This window comes from Bufo bufo, chromosome 2, assembly GCF_905171765.1.
Source record: "Bufo bufo chromosome 2, aBufBuf1.1, whole genome shotgun sequence".
NCBI classification, from domain to species: Eukaryota; Metazoa; Chordata; class Amphibia; order Anura; family Bufonidae; genus Bufo; species Bufo bufo.
This window is the reverse complement of record NC_053390.1, coordinates 22521474-22541114: the sequence shown is the minus strand read 5'-3', so window position 1 is coordinate 22541114 and position 19641 is coordinate 22521474. Positions and strand designations below refer to the sequence as shown.

The window sequence follows — 19641 nt, the reverse complement described above, 5'->3', positions numbered from 1 at the left end:
GGGGATTCCCCCCCTCCCTTTTTTTTTTCCAGAGGGAAAACATGCTTTGGGTGGAGGGAGGGAAGTAGAATGTAAATGATATGCATGTATGTATATTGATTTATAATGTAACTAAGACTAAGGATTGTTTAAGATTTTGTAAGATTGATTTGTAAAAAGAAGAATAAAGATTATTTCATTATAAAAAAAGTGACAAAAAATTGCTTTTTTTACACATTTTTTACGGTATTCACCTGAGGGGTTAGGTCATGTGATATTTTTATAGAGCCGGTAATTACTGACGCGGCGATACCTAATATGTGTAATTTTTAATCAGTGATAAATGTGTTTTTTTATTTATTTATTTATTTTCTCATTTTTTTTAAATAATGGTGATCAAAAAGTCGTATGTACCACAAAAATAGTAACAACAAAAACTACTGTTCGTTACGCAAAAAACAAGCCCTCATACAGCTCTGTAAGTGTGCCTCATACAGTGTAATGTAAAAAAGTTGTGGCTGTCAGTAAATGTTGATGCAAAGAAAAGTTTATTATTTCTGTTTTGCTACTTAAAAAAAAAGAAGAAAAATCAACCTATACCAGTTTGGTATTGATTTGTATTGAGCTGCAGAATAAGGAGTTCATGTCATTTTTAGTGCACGGTGAACGCCTTGATGTCAAAACCTTGGTGGAATTATCTTCTTTTTTATTTTATTTAACCCCACAAAGATCCCCCCCCTTTTTCCAATAAGACATGTTAAATTAAAACGTTCCATTAAAATATGCATCTTGTCCTACAAAAATAGGCCGACATATGGCTATGTGAACGGAAAAATAAAAAAAAGTTATGGCTATTGGAACATGCGGAGGAAAAAACAAAAATGCAAAACAAAAAACTGAATTAGACTTACTGGTAATTCCTTTTCCATGAATGCACCATGACGGCAAGATAGGAGATTGACCCCTGACCTCTGTAGGAGCAGGAAAACAGAGAAAGGTTAAATTGCCCCTGCCCCACACTCTCGTCAGTGTTTACCAGATTACTATAGTAACCCTTCACCTAGGTATATACACTTCATTTTTTTTATTTTTTTTTTATTTCCTCACTAATTCACATAAAGCAAAATTTCAGGTTAACTCATATAACTGTCTGATGTCTATTCCTTTTTTTTTTTTGGGGGGGGGGAATTCCATGCCGTCATGGTGGATTCATGGAAAAGGAATTACCAGTAAGTCTAATTCAGTTTTTCCCATTTCACCACCATGACGGCAAGATAGGAGACCTACCAGATTATTCAATTAAGGGGGGGGGGGGGGGCTATGACTTGGATGACCTTCCTACCAAAAGATAGTTCTGAAGATCCTGGCAGTCAAGTCTGTAGTGTTTTATGAAGGTATGAATGTTGGACCAAGTTGCGACCCTACATATCTGCTTCAATGAAGCACCCGCTCTTTCTGCATAGGAAGAAGAGATCGCCCTGGTGGAATGGGCCCTAACTATCACAGGGCAAGGAAGATTTTGGAGACTGTAAAAGTCATGGATAGTTTGTTTTATCCACCTGGCGATGGAGGCCCTAGAGCCAGCTTTCCCTTTATTTCTCCCTTCGAACTGTACTAACAGGTTATCAACCTTCCTAAAGTCTCTAGTTACTTCCAGATATCTCATCGCATCTCCTCTAACGTCTAAGGAATGGAATTCCTCTTCTTTTTGTTTTTCGGGTTATTACAAAATCATGGCAGCACTATTTCCTGGTTCCTATGGAAGTCTGAAACTACCTTAGGAAGAAATCCTGGATCTGGTTTAAAGGGAACCTGTCACCGGGATTTTGGGTATAGAGCTGAGGACATGGGTTGCTAGATGGCCGCTAGCACATCCGCAATACCCAGTCCCCATAGCTCTGTGTGCTTTTATTGTGTAAAAAAAACTATTTGATACATATGAAAATTAACATAAAAGAGTCATATCTTACTTGTGTGACCAGAGAAGAGTCATATTTTCAAGCTCTGACTCATCTCAGGTTAATTTGCATATGTATCAAATCGTTTTTTTTTTACACAATAAAAGCACACAGAGCTATGGGGACAGGATATTGCGGATGTGCTAGCGGCCATCTAGCAACCCATGTCCTCAGCTCTATACCCAAAATCCAGGTGACAGGTTCCCTTTAAGAATCACTCTATCATCCGTGATAGTTAAGTATGGATGTCTGATAGAGAGGGCTTGAATTTCCCCTATTCTCCTAGCTGATGTACTTGCTATGAGGAAAACTGTCTTAAAAGAGAGCATCTTAACTGACACATCCCCTAACGGCTCAAAAGGACTTTTTGTTAGACCCTTGAGTTCTATGTTTAGATCCCAAGTTAGGATTCTAGGTCTAACAAAAGGTTTTAAGCGGCCCTGAGAGTTGAAATCGCCGCACCATTGACAGGCCTTTTGAAGGGACACAAGGCAGTGACTGTTCAGTGGAATGAGCAGGCGGAAAAGGCTTTCTCCGCTTTGAAGTCTTCCCTGTGTGGGTCCCTGGTATTGGTGACGCCTGACTTTAAGAGGGAGTTTGTGATATAGACCGATGCCTCTGAAATAGGCCTCGGAGCTGTCCTCTCTCAGGACATCAATGGGGAGGAACATCCTGTTGTTTTTCTGAGCCGAAAGCTTACCCAAGCTGAGACTAGGTACAGTATAGTGGATAGAGAGTGCCTGGCCATCAAATGGGTACTCGAGTCTCTCCACTATTATCTGTTGGGGAGAGAGTTCCGTCTGGTGACCGACCACTTGTCATGGTCTTACCTGCTTGCTGCTCTCCTTCGTTTGACATGTGCTGGCGGCCATCTTGGTTTCTGGGTTTCTTGTAGCCTTCCACCCTGCGGCTCCTCCTTCCCCTAGGAGGAGCTGGATGCCTAGCTAATATATATAGGAGGTCTGTGGCTTCAGTTCCTTGCTTGGTCCTCTTGTGTTCACATGCTTCTAAGACTGCTGCTGCTTCTGGTTCCTGATCCTGGCTTCGTCTGACTACCCTGCTGGTTCCTGATCCTGGCTTCGTCTGACTACCCTGCTGGTTCCTGATCCTGGCTTCGTCTGACTACCCTGCTGGTTCCTGATCCTGGCTTCGTCTGACTACCCTTCTGGTTCCTGACCTCTGGCTTCGCAAAGACTCTGCTCGGTTTCACCATCCGTTTGGACTTTTGCTTTACAGCTTTATTTTCAATAAAGCCTTCCTATTTTCACTTATCTCTTGTTGTACGTCTGGTTCATGGTTCCGTGGCATTAGGACCAAGCCATGAATTCTGACGGTACAGGGCCATCCTCGCTACCCACGCTGGTTGCCAGACTTGATCAGCAGGATCACCTGTTGGGTCGGTTCGCTGTGGCGTTGCAAACCCTGCTTGAACGCACGGCTCATTTCGCTCCCGTTGCCGATGGGTCGGTTGTCGCTCCTGGGCTCGCTCCTACTGCCGCTCCGGTTGTTGCGCCAGAGTCTACCCCGACACCTGTTGTTGCGCCTGCAGTGTTTCGGGGTATGACCGGTTCTGCCCCTCTTCCACAGCGCTTTGGGGGAGAGCCAACTCAGTGCCGAGGTTTCCTTAACCAGGTGGGCATTTATTTCGAGTTGCTGCCACATGCCTTTCCCACTGAGAGATCAAAGGTGGGCTTCTTGATCTCGCTGCTCTCGGACAAGGCCTTGGCCTGGGCCAGCCCTTTATGGGAGAACAACAATCCGGTGGTTGCCGAGTTTTCCGGTTTTGTTGCTTCTCTTCGGAAGGTATTCGATGTGCCGGCTCGTGCTGCCTCTGCTGCGAAGCTCCTTATGTCCATCAGACAGGGTTCACGATCCGTAGCTGAATACGCCATTGAGTTTCGTACCCTGGCAGCAGAGGTGGGCTGGAATAATGAGGCTCTGGTCGCTGCTTTCTCTCATGGTCTCTCGGATGCCTTGAAGGATGAGGTTGCAGCTAAGGACCTACCAGTTGAGCTCGAGTCTCTTATTTCTTTCCTGATTTTGATTGACACCAGACTCAGGGAGAGACCTTCCTTTAAGGAGAACCTGCGGAGGTCTTCTAACAGATTGGTGCCTACGTTTGCTGTCCCACCCGTGCCTCCCTCTCCTCCCACGCCTCCTGGGGATGACTTGTCTGGGGGTGAACCCATGCAGCTGGGGTTTGCTCGCCTGTCCGAGGGGGAGAGGGCACTCCGGAGACGCGAGGGCCGATGCATGTACTGTGGTCTCGGTGGGCATTTTCGGTTGGCATGTCCGAACCGTCCGGGAAAACGCTCGTACCTGAGATCCTGTCGGGGGCAGATCTTGGGTGGAGTCTCCTCGTCCCCGGTTTCCCGTGTTGACAAACCACTGATCACTGTTGTCCTCTCCTGGGTCGGGGGCTCGGTGACGACCCAGGCGTTGGTGGACTCTGGTGCTGGTGGTTTGTTCATTGATAGTGTGTTCGCTGCCGCCAATTCCATTCCTCTGCAGGCTCGAGGTTCCCCACTGGCTCTTGAGGCGATAGACGGCAGACCCCTTCTGCCGCCACACGTAACTCATGAGACCCTTCCAGTGGGGATAGCCATTGGTGCCGTTCACAGAGAGTCGGTCTGCCTCCAGGTTATTTCGTCTCCACACTACTCGGTGGTCTTGGGGTACCCCTGGCTCCAGAAGCATAATCCGACTTTCGATTGGAGATCGGTCGAGATCCTCTCGTGGTCACCGCAGTGTGGGGCTAGTTGCATCCATGGGTCTGTCAAGTTGCTGTGTACTTCCTCGGACTCTCTGTTGCCTCCTGAATACGAGGAGTACCGGGATGTATTCGATAAGGTGCGCGCGGTTGCCCTACCTCCGCACCGCCCATACGATTGTGCCATAGAGTTACAATCTGGTGCTCCCTCTGGGAGACCCAACGGCAGATGTTTTGTGCCTGAGGAGTTGCGCACTCGGTTGTTGCGAACCTACCATAACTCCAAGACCGCGGGGCATCCTGGAAAGAATCAGCTGTCCTGGGCTGTTTCACGTCTGTTCTGGTGGCCTTCCCTACGTTCCGACATCGCCGCATATGTAGCGGCATGCTCCGTTTGTGCCCAGAGTAAGTCCCCTCGGCACCTTCCGTTGGGCCTTCTGCAACCCATAGCCACCGGGGAGCGCCCATGGTCACACCTGGGGATGGATTTCATTGTGGACCTCCCTGCATCCCGAGGCCATACGGTCATTCTCATGATTGTGGATCGGTTTTCCAAAATGTGCCACTGTGTTCCTCTCAAGAAGTTACCCTCTGCACAAGAGTTGGCCACGATTTTTGCCAGGGAGGTCTTCCGGTTGCTTGCACGGTTTGCCTAAGGAGATTGTGTCGGATCGGGGGAGTCAGTTTGTGTCCAGGTTCTGGCGCGCCTTTTGCTCCCAGTTGGGGATTCATCTCTCCTTCTCCTCGGCCTACCACCCTCAGTCCAATGGGGCCGCAGAACGATCCAATCAGGCCTTGGAGCAATTCCTTCGTTGCTATGTCTCCGATCACCAAGACAATTGGGTTGACCTCCTGCCTTGGGCTGAGTTTGCCAGGAACACGGCGGTGAACTCTTCCTCTGGGACGTCTCCCTTCATGGCCAATTATGGGTTCCAACCTGCCGTGTTACCGGAGGTATTCTCTCCCCAGGATATTCCGGCTGTGGAGGATCACCTTTCCGTCCTACGTGCTTCTTGGGTACAGATCCAGAAGTCCCTTGAGGTCTCTGCGCAGCGCCAGAGACTCCAGGCTGATCGCAGACGAGCGCCTGCTCCTTCCTACCAGGTCGGAGACCGTGTATGGTTGTCCACCCGCAACCTCAACCTTCGAATGCCCACTCCCAAGCTGGCGCCTCGCTTTGTTGGTCCCTTCCGAGTGCTTCGCAGGGTAAACCCGGTAGCCTATGCCCTTGCGCTTCCTCCTGGCATGCGGATCTCCAACGTGTTTCATGTCTCCCTGTTGAAGCCACTGGTGTGTAATCGTTTCACTTCCTCGGTTCCTCGGCCTCGTCCGGTCCAAGTGGGCAATCGTGAGGAATATGAGGTGAGCAATATCCTGGACTCACGCCTGGTCCGTGGTCGGTTGCAGTTTTTGGTCCATTGGCGTGGTTATGGTCCAGAGGAGCGTTCCTGGGTTCCCTCCGCAGATGTCCATGCTCCTGCCTTGCTCCGAGCCTTCCACGCACGCTTCCCTCAGAAACCGTTTTGTGCTCCGAGGAGGAGGGGCCCTTGAGGGGGAGGTACTGTCATGGTCTTACCTGCTTGCTGCTCTCCTTCGTTTGACATGTGCTGGCGGCCATCTTGGTTTCTGGGTTTCTTGTAGCCTTCCACCCTGCGGCTCCTCCTTCCCCTAGGAGGAGCTGGATGCCTAGCTAATATATATAGGAGGTCTGTGGCTTCAGTTCCTTGCTTGGTCCTCTTGTGTTCACATGCTTCTAAGACTGCTGCTGCTTCTGGTTCCTGATCCTGGCTTCGTCTGACTACCCTGCTGGTTCCTGATCCTGGCTTCGTCTGACTACCCTGCTGGTTCCTGATCCTGGCTTCGTCTGACTACCCTGCTGGTTCCTGATCCTGGCTTCGTCTGACTACCCTTCTGGTTCCTGACCTCTGGCTTCGCAAAGACTCTGCTCGGTTTCACCATCCGTTTGGACTTTTGCTTTACAGCTTTATTTTCAATAAAGCCTTCCTATTTTCACTTATCTCTTGTTGTACGTCTGGTTCATGGTTCCGTGACACCACTCCCTTCTCAAGTGGATGAGCCAGGCCAAAGAGAGGAATGCTCGGGTCACAAGGTGGTTCTTGTCATTACAAAACTTAAATTTTTCCGTGGAACATAGGGCAGGCAGGTTACAGGGAAATGCAGATGCCCTGTCCCGGGTACACTGTCTGGTGGGTGTTCTCCCCCTCAGGGTTGAACAAAGGGGGAGGTATGTAGGAAGGCGTACAGTACAGACCAAAAGTTTGGACACACCTTCTCATTCAAAGAGTTTTCTTTATTTTCATGACTATGAAGGCATCAAAACTATGAATTAACACATGTGGAATTATATACATAACAAACAAGTGTGAAACAACTGAAAATATGTCATATTCTAGGTTCTTCAAAGTAGCCACCTTTTGCTTTGATTACTGCTTTGCATACTCTTGGCATTCTCTTGATGAGCTTCAAGAGGTAGTCCCCTGAAATGGTCTTCCAACAGTCTTGAAGGAGTTCCCAGAGATGCTTAGCACTTGTTGGCCCTTTTGCCGTCACTCTGCGGTCCAGCTCACCCCAAACCATCTTGATTGGGTTCAGGTCCGGTGACTGTGGAGGCCAGGTCATCTGGCGCAGCACCCCATCACTCTCCTTCATGGTCAAATAGCCCCTACTTTCACAGTTTTCCCAATTTTTCGGCTGACTGACTGACCTTCATTTCTTAAAGTAATGATGGCCACTCGTTTTTCTTTACTTAGCTGCTTTTTTCTTGCCATAATACAAATTCTAACAGTCTATTCAGTAGGACTATCAGCTGTGTATCCACCTGACTTCTCCTCAACGCAACTGATGGTCCCAACCCCATTTATAAGGCAAGAAATCCCACTTATTAAACCTGACAGGGCACACCTGTGAAGTGAAAACCATTTCAGGGGACTACCTCTTGAAGCTCATCAAGAGAATGCCAAGAGTGTGCAAAGCAGTAATCAAAGCAAAAGGTGGCTACTTTGAAGAACCTAGAATATGACATATTTTCAGTTGTTTCACACTTGTTTGTTATGTATATAATTCCACATGTGTTAATTCATAGTTTTGATGCCTTCAGTGTGAATCTACAATTTTCATAGTCATGAAAATAAAGAAAACTCTTTGAATGAGAAGGTGTGTCCAAACTTTTGGTCTGTACTGTATGTGTCACCGAGGTTCCTGGCCTCGGTGAGGTAAGAGCCGGTAGTTTTAAGTGTCAGCGGCAGCTAGTGCTGATTGACACTGTTTGTTGTTAGTATGGCTGTAAAGCCGATCCGGGCCGTCTCTTACTGGGAGTAGCCAAAGTGCTGGGTGGGTGGCTGCTCCCCACGCTCCAGGTCGGGTCTTTATTGGCCTATATAAAACCCAGCCAGCAGTCTCAGCTGGGTGTGGTTGATCCTCCATCTGACAGGGAAGCTGTGGAGACTCTGTCTTTGGGATCTGTGAATTGGTGCCGTGCTAAAGGCTTGAAGGCGCATGCTGGAAAAGAGGCACCTAAAGCCTGCGTTGGACGGCTGTGGGAAAGACTGCAAACCAGGTGAAGATTTTGTTCTATGGACATTGCATGGTGTGAACAAACACCAAGACTGTGAACGGTCATTTTGTGTTTCCTTATGCGTGAATAAACATCAAACTGTTTAAGTTGAAGACTTTGTGATTGCCTCTATACTGCGTCCGCTAGCCTTTCTACCAGAGCGAAACCTCACAGGCCCTAGGACGGAACTCAATGCCGGAAAACTTTGACGCAAGTGTGAAAGTACCCTAAGCTGTTACCTGAAGCCTACTGTAAGGCTACATGCACACGACCGTTGTGTGTTTTGCGGTCCGCAAATCATGGATCCGCAAAACATGGATGGCGTCCGTGTGCGTTCCGCAATTTGCGGATGGTAGCCCCAGTGTCCCGTAATCCTTGGGAGACCTGTCCGTCAAGTTTGACCTCTTGTCGGTGCTGCGGTCTATTATCCCCGGAATCAATAGTCCTCTATGGCTATGTGGTAGACAGTTGTAGGCTCCAAGAGTCCTCTATGACTATGTGCTAGACATCCATAGACACCAAGACTCTTCTATGATTATGTGCTAGACAGATGTAGACCCCAAGGGTTCTTTATGGTTATGTGATAGACAGCTATATTCCCCAAAAGTCCTCTATGGTTATGTGCTAGACAGCTGTAGACTGCAAGTGTCCTCTAGGACTATATGTTAGACAGCTGTAGGCTCATAGAGACCTCTTTGACTATGTGCTAGACAGCTACAGACTCATAACACACTTCTCATCTTAGGGCTATTTCAGACCAGCATCTGTAGGGGGGTATCAGGCTCCATGTGTGACTGTGGCCCTCCGTCTTGCAGGAGAGCAGGGCGGTATACTGATTTATAATGCTGTGTGCCTCTGCAGGACCTAACTGCTACAGAACTCTGCCCCTCGCTCTATGTCAGTATGATCCAGTAGGTCCTGCAAGGCGAGGATCACAGTCACAGACGGAGCCTGACTCCCTCCCTGCACCCGCTGCTCTGAAACAGCCCAGTCCCGGATTCTCTCCAGTGCTCAGCCCCGCCCCCACATTCTTTGGTCACATGATGGTGACATCATCACAGGTCCTTTAACTTTTACCATACAGCAGATTCAAAGCAGATCGCTGCCCTCCGCCTTATTGTTACCAGCCACTCCAGCCGCCTGCAGGTGAGCTCAGCTTAGGCTACTTTCACACCTGCGTTCTTGTCTTCCGGCATAGAGTTCCGTCGTCGGGGCTCTATGCCGGAAGAATCCTGATCAGTTTTATCCTAATGCATTCTGAATAGAGAGAAATCCGTTCAGGATGCATCAGGATGTCTTCAGTTCCGGAACGGAACGTTTTTTGGCCGGAGAAAATACCGCAGCATGCTGCGCTTTTTGCTCCGGCCAAAAATCCTGAACACTTGCCGCAAGGCCGGATCCGGAATTAATGCCCATTGGAAGGCATTGATCCGGATCCGGCCTTAAGCTAAACGTCGTTTCGGCGCATTGCCGGAGCCGACATTTAGCTTTTTCAGAGTGGTTACCATGGCTGCCGAGACGCTAAAGTCCTGACAGCCATGGTAAGTGTAGCGGGGAGCGGGGGAGCAGTATACTTACAGTCCGTGCGGCTCCCCGGGCGCTCCAGAGTGACGTCAGGGCGCCCCAAGCGCATGGATCACGTGATCACATGGATCACGTCATCCATGCGCATGGGGCGCTCTGACGTCATTCTGGAGCGCCCCGGGAGCCGCACGGACTGTAAGTATACCGCTCCCCCGCTCCCCGCTCCTACTATGGCAACCAGGACTTTAATAGCGTCCTGGGTGCCATAGTAACACTGAACGCATTTGGAAGACGGTTCCGTCTTCAAATGCTTTCAGTACACTTGCGTTGTTACGGATCCGGCAGGCACCTCCGGCAACGGAAGTGCATGCCGGATCCCAACAACGCAAGTGTGAAAGAGGCCTAAGGCTACTTTCACACTTGCGGCAGTGTGATCGGCGGGTAGTACCATCGTCGGAACTGCCTGCCGGATCCGCCGATCTACATGTGACTGAAAGCATTTGTGAGACGCATCCGGATGCGGATCCATCTTACAAATGCATTGCAAGAACAGATCCGTCTTGTATCTTCTTTCAAATTTTTACCGGTCTGTGCATGCGCAGAACGGAAGGACGGATACGGCACTAATACATTCCTATGGGGAAAAATTCAGTTTTTTTCGCCGGAGATAAAACCGTAGCATGCTACGGTTTTATCTTTTTGCCTGATCAGTCGAAATGACTGAACTGAAGGCATCCTGATGCATCCTGAACGGATTAGGCTACTTTCACACTTGCGGCAGAGAGATCCGGCAAACAGTTCCGTCGCCGGAACTGCCTGCCGGATCAGGCAAAATGTATGCAAACTGATGGCATTAGTAAGACTGATCAGGATCCTGATCAGTCTTAAAAATGCCTGATCAGTCGAAAAAAATGCATTGAAATGCCGGATCCGTCTTTCCGGTGTCATCCGGCAAAAACGGATCCGGCATTTATTTTTTCACCTTTTTTTCAGTCTGCGCATGCGCATACCGGAAGGACGGATCCGGCATTTATTTTTTTCTCATTTTTTTAAAGGTCTGTGCATGCGCATACCGGAAGGACGGATCCGGCATTTATTTTTTTCTCATTTTTTTAAAGGTCTGTGCATGCGCATACCGGAAGGACGGATCCGGCATTCCGGTATTCTGAATGCCAGATCCGGCATTAATACATTCCTATGGGAAAAAATGCCTGATCCGGCATGCAGGCAAGTGTTCAGTTTTTTTTTAGCCGGAGATAAAACCGTAGCATGCTACGCTTTTATCTTTTGCCTGATCAGTCAAAATGACTGAACTGAAGACGTCCTGATGCAAACTGAACGGATTACTCTCCATTCAGAATGCATGGGGATAAAACTGATCAGTTCTTTTCCGGTATAGAGCCCCTGTGACGGAACTCTATGCCGGAAAAGAACAACGCAAGTGTGAAAGTAGCCTTAGGGTACTTTCACACTTGCGTTGTTTGATTCCGGCAGGCAGTTCCGTTGCCTGAACTGCCAAACTGTATGCAAACGCATGTCATTTTTATGACTGATCAGGCATTTTTCAGACTGATCAGGATCCTGATCAGTCTGAAAAATGCCTGATCAGTCAGAAAAACGCATTGCAATACCGGATCCGTTTTTCCGGTGTCATCAGGCAAAACGGATCCGGTATTTATTTTTTTCTCATTTTTAAAGGTCTGCGCATGCGTAGACCGGAAGGACGGATCCGGCATTCTGGTATTTTGAACGGATCCGGCACTAATACATTCCTACGGCATTCAGCCAAGTCTTCAGTTTTTTTCGCCGGAGATAAAACCGTAGCATGCTACGGTTTTCTCTTTTGCCTGATCAGTCAAATGACTGAACTGAAGACATCCTGATGCATCCTGAACGGATTACTCTCCATTCAGAATGCATGGGGATAAAACTGATCAGTTCTTTTCCGGTATAGAGCCCCTAGGACGAAACTCAGTGCCGGAAAAGAAAAACGCTAGTGTGAAAGTAGCCTTAAATACACACTGCACTGACAGGAGCTTAGATACACACTGCACTGCCAGGAGCTTAGATACACCCGGAGCTCAGGCTTTTCCCGTCGGTGCAGCTTTATGAGGGTCTGAGTTTTGCGGGATGAGTTGTACTTTTTCTCGGCCTCATTATCGGGGACATGGGACTCACTGATTAACCTTTATTCCTGTTTTTTGGAGGAGGGATGAAGAAAACCAGCAATACGAGCCTTCTCCTGAATGAGCCACCAAGGATGGACAGGAAGGAGATCAGCAGAAGAATATTAGACCTCACCTTGGAGATCATCTCCCTGCTGAGCGGAGAGGTAAACTTTTCTAGATTTCTCTCCTCTTTATTGTATTCTGTAACAAGTCAGACATCGTGGAGGAGAATCCATCATAGGAAGTGATAGGAAGAGTCCAGGGTCCTGGAGAACGGCCTCCAGACCTTCCAAGTTACAGAGAACCTGAAGATCAGCCCCCAATAAGGTGAGTCCTGTGTCATGTGACCAATAGTCATGTTGTAGGAGCCATGAGAAGGTAAGTAGGCACGTTGTACCAGGAGGAAAGGGCCGGGAACAAGAAATTGAACACTTTGGTGCAGAAACGCACAAAAATCCACATGGAAATTTGTGCAGATCTTGTGTTCTCCTGGACTCGTGTACAGGTGGCCTAAGGACTCAGGACGGCTTTTATGCCATTATTATGTGCCATAAATGTTTTGCAATTACTAAAAATAAAATGATACTTCTGCCATATATAAATACCTAACACATGGGGAAATTCTACCAGGGATTTTAGCCAGAGATTATCTCTCATACATCAGAGCTGAGCAGTTAGCATCTCCGCCTTCCATGCAGATGGTCATAGGTTCAAAACCCTGTAGAAAATAGATATATATTTTATTTAAATAAAAGTTATACACACAAGGGTATCCCCAAGCATACTGACATCTCTTGGGATACCTCCTTCATAGGCCCTCACTCCATGTATGGACACAGAACAGGGACTCTTAAAGGGAATCTCTCGCTAGTTTTACCCTATAGAGCTGCGGACATGCAGGGATAGATCTCCGCTAGCATGTCCGCAATATACCTGTCCCATAGCTCTGTGTGGTTTTATTTCGTTTAAAAAATGATTTTATAGATATGTAAATTAGCCAAGTAAGGTGCCCAAGGCGCGGTTACTTACGGTTAAGGAGCCCAGCACCGTCTGCATCCAGGAATCTCCTCCTTGCTCACAAAGTTACAGTGCCATAATCTCGCGATGCGCGAGCTAGCGCATGCACAAGGCCGGCAAAGTGTTAGTTCCCTTTATGCCGCAGTGAACGAACTGCGCATGCGCTAGCTCGCGCATCGCGAGATTATGGCACTGTAACTTTGTGAGCAAGGAGGAGATTCCTGGATGCAGGCGGTGCTGGGCTCCTTCACAGGGGGCGTGGATGGGCTCCTTAACCGTAAGTAACCACGCCTTGGGAGTCCGACACCCGGCACCCCCGCCGATCAGCTGGTTGAGGAGAAGGCGCGCTCAGTGCCAGCACAGCCTTCCCTTCATAGTTTACCTGTTCACCGTCACAAAACATGGGTGAGCAGTGTAATTACAGCCGTCCCCTTCACTTCTATGGGAAGACGCTGCAGTATTCACTTGAATAGGAACGTGCCGTCCTATAGAAGTGAATGGCGACTCCATTCTTATAATTACACCGCTCACCGCTGCGATTTTGACGGCGAGCAGGTAAACAATGAAGAGAAGGCTGAGGATAGTCATCAATAAAAATAACAGTGTCTCTCTCCATCCACAGGAGAACACAATAGTGAAGAAGACATCGGGGGACTGTGTGTCTCCCATCATCCATCTCCAGGAGTCAGGAGGGCGGAGCAGGACCCCTCCCCCCATCACAGAGCCTCCCCCTCACCCCCTGATACATGAGCAGAAGATCCTAGAGCTCACCCACAAGATGATGGAGCTGCTGACTGGAGAGGTGACACTGCTGGGAATGCTGGGAAATTCTCCAGTAACAGCACTGGAGGGGTCTGGGTGATGACGGTGTCATTGTGTTGTCAGGTTCCTATAAGGTGTCAGGACGTCACTGTCTATTTCTCCATGGAGGAGTGGGAGTATATAGAAGGACACAAGGATCTGTACAAGGAGGCCATGATGGAGGAGCACCAGCCTCTTATATCACAGGGTAAGAGCCGTCATGTGCAGTGTATACACGTGTGTGCAGTGACATGTAATGGAGGAGCACCAGCCTCTTATATCACAAGGTAAGAGCCGTCATGTGCAGTGTGTACACGTGTGTGCAGTGACATGTAATGGAGGAGCACCAGCCTCTTATATCACAAGGTAAGACCCGTCATATGCAGTGTGTACACGTGTGTGCAGTGACATGTAATGGAGGAGCACCAGCCTCTTATATCACAAGGTAAGACCCGTCATATGCAGTGTGTACACGTGTGTGCAGTGACATGTAATGGAGGAGCACCAGCCTCTTATATCACAAGGTAAGACCCGTCATGTGCAGTGTATACACGTGTGTGCAGTGACATGTAATGGAGGAGCACCAGCCTCTTATATCACAAGGTAAGAGCCGTCATGTGCAGTGTATACACGTGTGTGCAGTGACATGTAATGGAGGAGCACCAGCCTCTTATATCACAAGGTAAGAGCCGTCATGTGCAGTGTATACACGTGTGTGCAGTGACATGTAATGGAGGAGCACCAGCCTCTTATATCACAAGGTAAGAGCCGTCATGTGCAGTGTATACACGTGTGTGCAGTGACATGTAATGGAGGAGCACCAGCCTCTTATATCACAAGGTAAGAGCCGTCATGTGCAGTGTATACACGTGTGTGCAGTGACATGTAATGGAGGAGCACCAGCCTCTTATATCACAAGGTAAGAGCCGTCATGTGCAGTGTATACATGTGTGTGCAGTGACATGTAATGGAGGAGCACCAGCCTCTTATATCACAGGGTAAGACCCGTCATGTGCAGTGTGTACACGTGTGTGCAGTGACATGTAATGGCGGAGCACCAGCCTCTTATATCACAAGGTAAGAGCCGTCATGTGCAGTGTATACACGTGTGTGCAGTGACATGTAATGGAGGAGCACCAGCCTCTTATATCACAAGGTAAGACCCGTCATGTGCAGTGTATACACGTGTGTGCAGTGACATGTAGTCGAGGAGCACCAGCCTCTTATATCACAAGGTAAGACCCGTCATGTGCAGTGTATACACGTGTGTGCAGTGACATGTAATGGAGGAGCACCAGCCTCTTATATCACAAGGTAAGGCCCGTCATGTGCAGTGTATACATGTGTGTGCAGTGATATGTAATGGCGGAGCACCAGCCTCTTATATCACAAGGTAAGAGCCGTCATGTGCAGTGTATACACGTGTGTGCAGTGACATGTAATGGAGGAGCACCAGCCTCTTATATCACAAGGTAAGAGCCGTCATGTGCAGTGTATACACGTGTGTGCAGTGACATGTAATAGAGGAGCACCAGCCTCTTATATCACAGGGTAAGAGCCGTCATGTGCAGTGTGTACACGTGTGTGCAGTGACATGTAATGGAGGAGCACCAGCCTCTTATATCACAAGGTAAGAGCAGTCATGTGCAGTGTATACACGTGTGTGCAGTGACATGTAATGGAGGAGCACCAGCCTCTTATATCACAAGGTAAGAGCCGTCATGTGCAGTGTATACACGTCTGTGCAGTGACATGTAATGGAGGAGCACCAGCCTCTTATATCACAAGGTAAGAGCCGTCATGTGCAGTGTGTACACGTGTGTGCAGTGACATGTAATGGAGGAGCACCAGCCTCTTATATCACATGGTAAGACCCGTCATGTGCAGTGTATACACGTGTGTGCAGTGACATGTAATGGAGGAGCACCAGCCTCTTATATCACAAGGTAAGAGCCGTCATGTGCAGTGTATACACGTGTGTGCAGTGACATGTAATAGAGGAGCACCAGCCTCTTATATCACAGGGTAAGAGCCGTCATGTGCAGTGTGTACACGTGTGTGCAGTGACATGTAATGGAGGAGCACCAGCCTCTTATATCACAAGGTAAGAGCCGTCATGTGCAGTGTGTACACGTGTGTGCAGTGACATGTAATGGAGGAGCACCAGCCTCTTATATCACATGGTAAGACCCGTCATGTGCAGTGTATACACGTGTGTGCAGTGACATGTAATGGAGGAGCACCAGCCTCTTATATCACAAGGTAAGAGCCGTCATGTGCAGTGTATACACGTGTGTGCAGTGACATGTAATGGAGGAGCACCAGCCTCTTATATCACAAGGTAAGAGCCGTCATGTGCAGTGTGTACACGTGTGTGCAGTGACATGTAATGGAGGAGCACCAGCCTCTTATATCACAAGGTAAGAGCCGTCATGTGCAGTGTATACACGTGTGTGCAGTGACATGTAATGGAGGAGCACCAGCCTCTTATATCACAAGGTAAGACCCATCATGTGCAGTGTATACATGTGTGTGCAGTGACATGTAATGGAGGAGCACCAGCCTCTTATATCACAAGGTAAGAGCCGTCATGTGCAGTGTATACATGTGTGTGCAGTGACATGTAATGGAGGAGCACCAGCCTCTTATATCACAAGGTAAGAGCCGTCATGTGCAGTGTATACATGTGTGTGCAGTGACATGTAATGGAGGAGCACCAGCCTCTTATATCACAAGGTAAGAGCCGTCATGTGCAGTGTATACACGTGTGTGCAGTGACATGTAATGGAGGAGCACCAGCCTCTTATATCACAAGGTAAGAGCCGTCATGTGCAGTGTATACACGTGTGTGCAGTGACATGTAATAGAGGAGCACCAGCCTCTTATATCACAGGGTAAGAGCCGTCATGTGCAGTGTGTACACGTGTGTGCAGTGACATGTAATGGAGGAGCACCAGCCTCTTATATCACAAGGTAAGAGCCGTCATGTGCAGTGTGTACACGTGTGTGCAGTGACATGTAATGGAGGAGCACCAGCCTCTTATATCACATGGTAAGACCCGTCATGTGCAGTGTATACACGTGTGTGCAGTGACATGTAATGGAGGAGCACCAGCCTCTTATATCACAGGGTAAGAGCCGTCATGTGCAGTGTATACACGTGTGTGCAGTGACATGTAATGGAGGAGCACCAGCCTCTTATATCACAAGGTAAGAGCCGTCATGTGCAGTGTATACACGTGTGTGCAGTGACATGTAATGGAGGAGCACCAGCCTCTTATATCACAAGGTAAGACCCATCATGTGCAGTGTATACATGTGTGTGCAGTGACATGTAATGGAGGAGCACCAGCCTCTTATATCACAAGGTAAGAGCCGTCATGTGCAGTGTATACACGTGTGTGCAGTGACATGTAATGGAGGACACCAGCCTCTTATATCACAAGGTAAGAGCCGTCATGTGCAGTGTATACACGTATGTGCAGTGACATGTAATGGAGGAGCACCAGCCTCTTATATCACAAGGTAAGAGCCGTCATGTGCAGTGTATACACGTGTGTGCAGTGACATGTAATGGAGGAGCACCAGCCTCTTATATCACAAGGTAAGAGCCGTCATGTGCAGTGTATACACGTATGTGCAGTGACATGTAATGGAGGAGCACCAGCCTCTTATATCACAAGGTAAGAGCCGTCATGTGCAGTGTATACACGTGTGTGCAGTGACATGTAATGGAGGAGCACCAGCCTCTTATATCACAAGGTAAGAGCCGTCATGTGCAGTGTATACATGTGTGTGCAGTGACATGTAATGGAGGAGCACCAGCCTCTTATATCACAAGGTAAGAGCCGTCATGTGCAGTGTATACATGTGTGTGCAGTGACATGTAATGGAGGAGCACCAGCCTCTTATATCACAAGGTAAGAGCCGTCATGTGCAGTGTATACACGTGTGTGCAGTGACATGTAATGGAGGAGCACCAACCTCTTATAACACAAGGTAAGAGCCGTCATGTGCAGTGTATACACGTGTGTGCAGTGACATGTAATGGAGGAGCACCAGCCTCTTATATCACAAGGTAAGAGCCGTCATGTGCAGTGTATACACGTGTGTGCAGTGACATGTAATGGAGGAGATGCATATTTTCTTAGTGATACCTTATGATATAGTTATTAACATTCCCCATATGTCCACTTTATGTTGCCATCATTTTGTAATTGTAATTTTTTATTTTATTTTTAGTAGAAGAAGGTTTAGCATTTTCTAGAAAAATTCCAAAACACACTTTTTTTTAAAGAACATTTCAGTTCTGAAGTGACTTTGAGGGACTTACATAAAAGACACCACCCGGAAATGACCAAATTTAAGAAACTAACATTTTTCATCACTGATTTTCATTTTCTTAAGTCTTTAGGACAGTGTTTCATAGGAATTAAAGGAAGATGGAGGTTAAATTTCAAAATTTCAGTTTTTTTTTTGCAGATTTCCTATTTTCACCCCCTCTGTAACTACAAGGGGTAGCAACCAAACAAACCTCAATAATTAATACCCTGATTCTGCAGTTTACATAAACACCCCATCTGTGATGATCATAAACCTCTACATGGGCACACAGCAGGGCTCAGAAGGGAAGGAGCACCATATGGGTTTTGGAGGGCAGATTTCACTGCAATCATTTTCAGGCACCTGAGGTAACAGGCATGTGAGGTACCACTACAGTGGAAGCCCTCCAATAGTTACCCTGTTTTGTAAACTACTGTTAAAGGGGATATTAATTATTGGTATTTATGCAAATCTCCATACTTAATATTCATAAATAGGCGAGAGTCGTCTAGTGATGACTCCGCCTATTTATACCTAAATAAACATAAAACACTACTGATTGCCTTACACTAATCACTACGCTAGCTGCATGCGCCTTACTATCACTATACTACGGCGGCGACTACTAAAAACACCATACACTGCATTATGAACAATAAGGAATATTTATTACACAATACAATTATATCAGTCTAGCAATACGTTATATCTATATATATTCATGGATCAATGGATATGAATATATATACATATAGACGTACACACCGCAGTACAGAAACAGTACTACCATAAACACAATACAAGCCTAACTACACTACACAACACAATCCCAAATTCCACCCCACATACTATCTATACATTGCAATAATACATTCGCATACACACAAATATCAGTAACCCACCTGCCTGACCAATCACTGTCCCTACGGGGTACGACGAGGGTTACCGGTGGTCTTACAGGGGTGTAAGTAAACCACAACACAGGATCAGGGAATCAGGGACAAGGGTAAACCAGTGACATAGCAATACAGGGGTTGCTCAGGGGAATAGGGGTTTGGTTATTCAGGGGTTAACCAAGGTTATCCGGGCTGTACAGAAATGCAAGGATTAATACCCTGCAAGTGTACAGTGAGGGGTGTGTGGCAGGGGTTTGGATATGCAGGGGTTGCCACCAGGGGTGGATCAGGGGTCTCAGGGCAGAGTAGGGGTACAGGGCACTGAAGGGGTTAACAGGGGACTGGCAGTGAGGGGGTTACTGAAGAGGTCTGCCAGGGGTCTCAGCAGGGGTTCATGCTGAGGCAGGACAGCATATCAGGGGTTCTGTGCTGAGGGCAGCAGGACAGGGGTTAACCAGGAAGTGATACTTAGCCAGCCGGCATTCCAGAGGGGGGGGGGGGCTGATTGCTCCGTACAGCCTGTGTGCTCTCTCCTCCTGGGGCCGGCTGTTCAGAGCGCAGTTCAGCTCCTTGCTGCCTGCGTCCTTCCTGGAGGTGCTGTGCGGGGTAGGTGTCGGGGATCAGAGGGGTCCTGTGTCGCAGGATGCGATCTCCACTCCGGCATGCAGGGGGTACTCTTGAGCGCAGAGCA

At 48.0% G+C, this 19641-nt stretch overlaps 1 long non-coding RNA gene across 1 annotated transcript in view; it reads left to right on the top strand.

The window, feature by feature from the left end:
• Nucleotides 1–19641, top strand: part of LOC120991187 — a 51723-nt gene that overhangs the window by 7652 nt on the left and 24430 nt on the right. Inside the window, exon 2 of the long non-coding RNA XR_005776535.1 lies at nucleotides 11953–12077. This is a non-coding gene — a long non-coding RNA (uncharacterized LOC120991187). The remainder of the gene's footprint in view (nucleotides 1–11952; nucleotides 12078–19641) is intronic.